Source organism: Eptatretus burgeri, chromosome 8 (assembly GCF_056783735.1).
Source record: "Eptatretus burgeri isolate ZD-2024b chromosome 8, Ebu_testis_v1, whole genome shotgun sequence".
In the NCBI taxonomy this organism is placed as follows: domain Eukaryota; kingdom Metazoa; phylum Chordata; class Myxini; order Myxiniformes; family Myxinidae; genus Eptatretus; species Eptatretus burgeri.
In genome coordinates this window covers 51,046,108-51,052,588 of record NC_140968.1, presented here as the reverse complement: position 1 = coordinate 51,052,588, position 6,481 = coordinate 51,046,108, and positions in this window count along the sequence as shown.

The following is a 6,481-nucleotide window of genomic DNA, read 5'->3' as shown; positions in this document are numbered from 1 at the left end:
CTCTCTCCCCTCTTCTCTCTCCCCTCTTCTCTCTCCCCTCTTCTCTCTCCCCTCTTCTCTCTCCCCTCTTCTCTCTCCCCTCTTCTCTCTCCCCTCTTCTCTCTCCCCTCTTCTCTCTCCCCTCTTCTCTCTCCCTCTTCTCTCTCCCCTCTTCTCTCTCCCCTCTTCTCTCTCCCCTCTTCTCTCTCCCCTCTTCTCTCTCCTCTTCTCTCTCCCCTCTTCTCTCTCCCCCTCTTCTCTCTCCCCTCTTCTCTCTCCTCTTCTCTCTCCCCTCTTCTCTCTCCCTCTTCTCTCTCCCCTCTTCTCTCTCCCCTCTTCTCTCTCCCCTCTTCTCTCTCCCCTCTTCTCTCTCCCCTCTTCTCTCTCCCCTCTTCTCTCTCCCCTCTTCTCTCTCCCTCTTCTCTCTCCTCTTCTCTCTCCCCTCTTCTCTCTCCCCTCTTCTCTCTCCCCTCTTCTCTCTCCCCTCTTCTCTCTCCCCTCTTCTCTCTCCCCTCTTCTCTCTCCCTCTTCTCTCTCCCTCTTCTCTCTCCCCTCTTCTCTCTCCCTCTTCTCTCTCTCCTCTTCTCTCTCCCCTCTTCTCTCTCCCCTCTTCTCTTCTTCTCTCTCCCTCTTCTCTCTCCCCTCTTCTCTCTCCCCTTCTCTCTCCCTCTTCTCTCTCCCCTCTTCTCTCTCCCTCTTCTCTCTCCCCTCTTCTCTCTCCCCTCTTCTCTCTCCCCTCTTCTCTCTCCCCTCTTCTCTCTCCCCTCTTCTCTCTCCCTCTTCTCTCTCCCCTCTTCTCTCTCCCCTCTTCTCTCTCCCCTCTTCTCTCTTCCCTCTTCTCTCTCCCTCTTCTCTCTCCCCTCTTCTCTCTCCCCTCTTCTCTCTCCCCTCTTCTCTCTCCCTCTTCTCTCTCCCTCTTCTCTCTCCCCTCTTCTCTCTCCCCTCTTCTCTCTCCCTCTTCTCTCTCCCCTCTTCTCTCTCCCCTCTTCTCTCTCCCCTCTTCTCTCTCCCTTCTCTCTCCCCTCTTCTCTCTCCCTCTTCTCTCTCTCCCTCTTCTCTCTCCCCTCTTCTCTCTCCCCTCTTCTCTCTCCCCTCTTCTCTCTCCCCTCTTCTCTCTCCCCTCTTCTCTCTCCCTCTTCTCTCTCTCCCTCTTCTCTCTCCCCTCTTCTCTCTCCCCTCTTCTCTCTCCCCTCTTCTCTCTCCCCTCTTCTCTCTCCCCTCTTCTCTCTCCCCTCTTCTCTCTCCCTCTTCTCTCTCCCCTCTTCTCTCTCCCCTCTTCTCTCTCCCCTCTTCTCTCTCCCCTCTTCTCTCTCCCCTCTTCTCTCTCCCCTCTTCTCTCTCCCCTCTTCTCTCTCCCTCTTCTCTCTCCCCTCTTCTCTCTCCCCTCTTCTCTCTCCCCTCTTCTCTCTCCCCCTCTTCTCTCTCCCCTCTTCTCTCCCCTCTTCTCTCTCCCCTCTTCTCTCTCCCCTCTTCTCCCTCTTCTCTCTCCCCTCTTCTCTCTCCCCTCTTCTCTCTCCCCTCTTCTCTCTCCCTCTTCTCTCTCCCCTCTTCTCTCTCCCCTCTTCTCTCTCCCCTCTTCTCTCTCCCCTCTTCTCTCTCCTCTTCTCTCTCCCTCTTCTCTCTCCCCCTCTTCTCTCCCTCTTCTCTCTCCCCTCTTCTCTCTCCCCTCTTCTCTCTCCCCTCTTCTCTCTCCCTCTTCTCTCTCCCCTCTTCTCTCTCCCCTCTTCTCTCTCCCCTCTTCTCTCTCCCCTCTTCTCTCTCCCCTCTTCTCTCTCCCCTCTCCCTGCACCTCCTCGCCTGCCTGCCTCACACTCGTCCCAACCTGTTTTCCACGCCCACTTCTCTGTCTCTCTGCTCCGCCCTCCCCTCACTGCACCTCGTTGTCTGCCTGTTGCTGCATCTGCACTCGGTGTTGGTGTGCAACAGATATTCTTCTGGACCACTGCGGAGCACACATTTCCACGAGCCCTGGCAAAGTGATCAAGCAAGAGATAATGCGCCGACTCTTAAGGTGGGATCACTCAAGCGGAGCGTCCCCCAAAGCGTACTGGGTTGCGCGGTTGGCCGACCGTGCTAAATATTGAGAGGCCATTAGTTCTCATCTGCTCTCCTTCCTTCTGGCTAACTAATCTTCAGTGTGTGTGTGTGTGTGTGTGTGTGTGTGTGTGTGTGTGTGTGTGTGTGTGTGTGTGTGTGTGTGTGTGTGTGTGTGTGTGTGAGAGAGAGATGGTGCCTGTCATAGCCTAAGTTAAGTTCCTTGTAGATATAATAGGATGTCTGCTCTGTGTCTGCTTTTGTAAATTGCTTGCCTTTTGTCGCACCCCACAAATTCCTTGCTAACCCTGCTGCACATAATAATAAAACCCCATTTACTGTGCCACATACCTTTCCTTGCCTCATTGTAAATAAATGCTTTGTGTAGAAATGTTCCCAGCTCGTTTTCATCTTCTCCTTCATTGGTCCAGCATGGTCCGTATCCGAGCTTAGCTGGGACGTTATCCCCCAACAATTTGTTTTCTAGCCGGTACGTCTTTGGAAGTTACGCTCGGCTGCATCTGATCCGTTAAGGTGATCCGGTTTGAACAAAGCGTACCGAGGGTGTGTCCCCCGGTAATTAGATCACGTGACCATTTTAGGTGACCGGTTTCCATTAGATGGAGGACCCGAAGTCACGTGGTTGGGTTATTGGCGTTCACGGTCGATTAGCGACCCGCCGTGTCACGGAGTTATCTATGTGCGATGGCCTGTGATTTCGGGAACCCGAGGTAGCTCCCCCCCCCCCTCGTGAACTTCTCGCTCCGACTACAGGTCCGCAACTATATATCAAGATATATATATATATATATATATATATATATATATATATATATATATATTATATATATATATATATATATATATATATATATATATATATATATATATATATATATATATATATATATATATATATATATATATATATATATATATATATATATATATATATACACATTATACCTATTGATCCGAAACTTTACAGGCAGGATTGTACAGTGTGGGATCAACTACAATTTGTAATACATATATATATATATATATATATATATATATATATATATATATATATATATACACATTTGACACAGGTCGAGGAGGCCATTTTCCCCATGCAGCTCCATCAACAACACATTAATTCCATCAATCAGTTTTTATCTACCTCATTTCCTTGGGGTTGAAGGGGTGGAGGTGAGGAGGAGCAGGGGATGAGGAAGGTGGAGGGGGGGGGAGGTGGAGGAGAGAGTAAAACAGTGGAGCAGGCACAGGGAATATATATATATATATATATATATATATATATATATATATATATATATATATAGATATATATATATATATATATATGTATATATATATATATATATAGATATATGTATATATATATATATATATATATATATATATATATATATATATATATATATATATATGTATATATATATATACATTCGAGGGTGAGTCAAAAAGTATCTGCAATGATTTATTAAAAATTGTGTTGTGTTGACTACATTGCTTATTGTACTTGCAGGTACAAGCATTAATGGGCTGCACCATTGTGAAGCAGTTTCAACCTTGAGCAGTCAGTCGTTGTATCGTTTAAGGGAGTTAACATGACTGCTCTGCTGTGCGTTTGCACCAAACAAGAGCAGTGTCCAGTGATATGATTTTTGTGGGCTTTAAGTATACCAGAGGCAGAAATCCATCAAAGACTTTCAGTACAATATGGGAACTGTGCTTTCTCACACTGGAGAGTTATGATTGGATTACCATGTTCAAAAATGGTCGCACAAGTGTCACTGATGACGAACGATCTGGATACCCATCTACATCCACAACAGAAGAAAACATTGAACGAGTCTGTACCATGATCTGGATAACCGACAGTCAACTATTGACAAAGTGGCGCAACATCTGAACATCAGTCATAGTTCTGCACATTAAATCAACAACTGACTTGGCTTTCATAGTTTTTGCAAGATGGGTTCCAAAACAACTCACAGAAGAGCACAAGCGCAACCATGTGACAATCTGCAAAAGCCTTTTGAACCACTTCGTCATGAAGGTAATGCTTTTTGGTGATGCATTATCACTGGAGACGAGATGTGGATCCACTATTAAGAGCCAGAGAGCAAATTCCAGAGTATGGAGTGGAAACATCCGACATCACCATCAAAAAGAAGTTCAAAAGTCAACCATCGGCTGGAAAAGTGATGTTCACACTTTTCTGGGACTCACAAGTCCCGATTATGGAACACTATCAAGAGAGGGGGCCCAATGGGAAACACTGTCCTTTAATGTGAAATGCTCCGGGATCAGTTTAAACCAGCTATTCGATGGAAATTCCGAGGGCTACTGTCAAAAGGTGTTGCGTTGTTGCATGACAAAGCCTGTCAACACACTGCCACCCATTCTGTGGAAACCCAATTTGGTAATTGAACTTTGAGGTGTTGGAGCATCTTCTGTACAGTCTTGACCTGGCGCCTTCGGACTTTCACCTGTTTGGTCCACTCACATGCTTTAAGAGGCCGCCACTTTGCCAGTGACCAACAGGTGAAAGAAGCAGTGCATGTGTTGCTTGTCACACAGCCAAAAACATTTTTTTCTGATGGCGATCAGAAGCTTGTGAACTGATAGACTAAGTGTGTTGAAAAGGAGAGGAGCTATGTGAAAAAATGATGCCCACATTCTCAAGTGTAGTTATATTATTTAAATAAAAATATATTGCCGATACATTTTGACTCACCCTCATATATATGCATCGTTTCAAAGCACACCTGGGCCACAAGTGTGCCTCGCTGATCCGGTCTTCATTCGAAGTCCTTATCATTTTCCCATTTCAGTTTAAGAGTGGAGTCATTGTGCGTCATACAAAGTCCTTGCTTGGCACAACTGAACTCCAATACACCGACAAGCCCTTCATCTGAAACTTGATGGAGCACCGCTCCCCCTTCTGGGCTGGCCCCCCTTCTGCACACCTTTCTCAGCTTGATGCCATGGAAACCAAAGCCTTCAAGATTATTGAAATATCCCACAATGAAGCTGACTCGATGGGCTTATCACTTTCCCATTGCAGGCAAGTTGGTGGTCTCTCTGTCTTCCACTGCCTCCTTTCTGGTCTTTCAGCCTCTGTTCTTCTCTGTACCCTACCTTCACCCAGGTTTCTGCAGGGTGCATGCAGTCCACCAACAACCTCCTTCTGGTGAAACTCCCAAAATTCAGAATCACTGCTTATATCCACTTTTTTCTCCACCTTGTTCCTTTTTTTCCCACCTGTGAAACCAACTTACACATTCTCTTCAAACTCATTCTTTCCACCAAGTCTTCAAGACAGCTTTTCACCACCATCTCAGATCATTCCCTATCCAAAACCATGATCTTTTCTACCCATGTTAACACCCCTCACCCCCACCCCCCCCTCACTCCAAGCCGACCTCCTTCCAAATTTCTAGTTTTTCATTCCTGAGTGTTTGCTTCTGCATTCATCTTGTCCACCCCATGCGTCCTCCCCAACTCCTCATATCTCCCCACATTCGTTATTTCTCCAAGTCTCACTCTATTTTGTCCTTCAACTTTGCTGTTGGTGATTCTTCCCACTCTTTATTGTTCCTTTGTTCTGTTGCATCCTGATCCGTTCAGTGTTAGAGCTTTTTCCACGAGCCATGACTCTGTATAAAAAAAAATAAAATAAAATAACTGCCACTTTATAATTGCTGGCAGTGATGATCGGGTACCAAGACGTCCCGCTTTGATGCAACCCTGCTTTGATCAGACACCTGACTCATTACGTCCTCTTTATTCAATTGAATTCAGAATAAAAAATAAATAAATTCAAATCAAATGGAAGACCAAATAAAATATGTACTGCATTGGAGTCATCAAAAGGAACCCGAACAAGTAAAAAGCAAAGATTGTCATCAGGGGGAACCTGGATAGGACTCGGGTTTCAACTGCTACTCCTCTACCCTCAAACCCATTCAAGCGCAGCCAAATGAGCCTTATTCAAAAATAATCATAATAATAAATAACCTAGATTCAAAAAATATATATATTTGGGCTGCCAGGCCATGTGTCCGATCAGGTTTAAATTTAATACATATATTCCCCATCACTACGAGATTATAATTTTGATCTACATAAATAATAATCATAATTACTAGACCAATTATTTTTAAGATCAACATGGACCAAAAGGTCAACATAGGCCCAAGGTCAACAACTAAGGTGGTGTTTCTAAAATCCTCAATTTTCATCCGATTGACTTGAAATTTGAAGAGGATTTATATTTCCGGTCACTGGATTCAACCACCAATTATTTTGTGGGTCCACAAAGGCCAAAAGTTCAACATGGACCGATTCCTAAAATTGTCAATTTTCATCCGATTCACTTGGAATTTGAAGAGGAGTTGTAGATTTGGTCTTTAAATTCAACCACCAATTATTTTTGAGGTCAAATTTGTTTTTT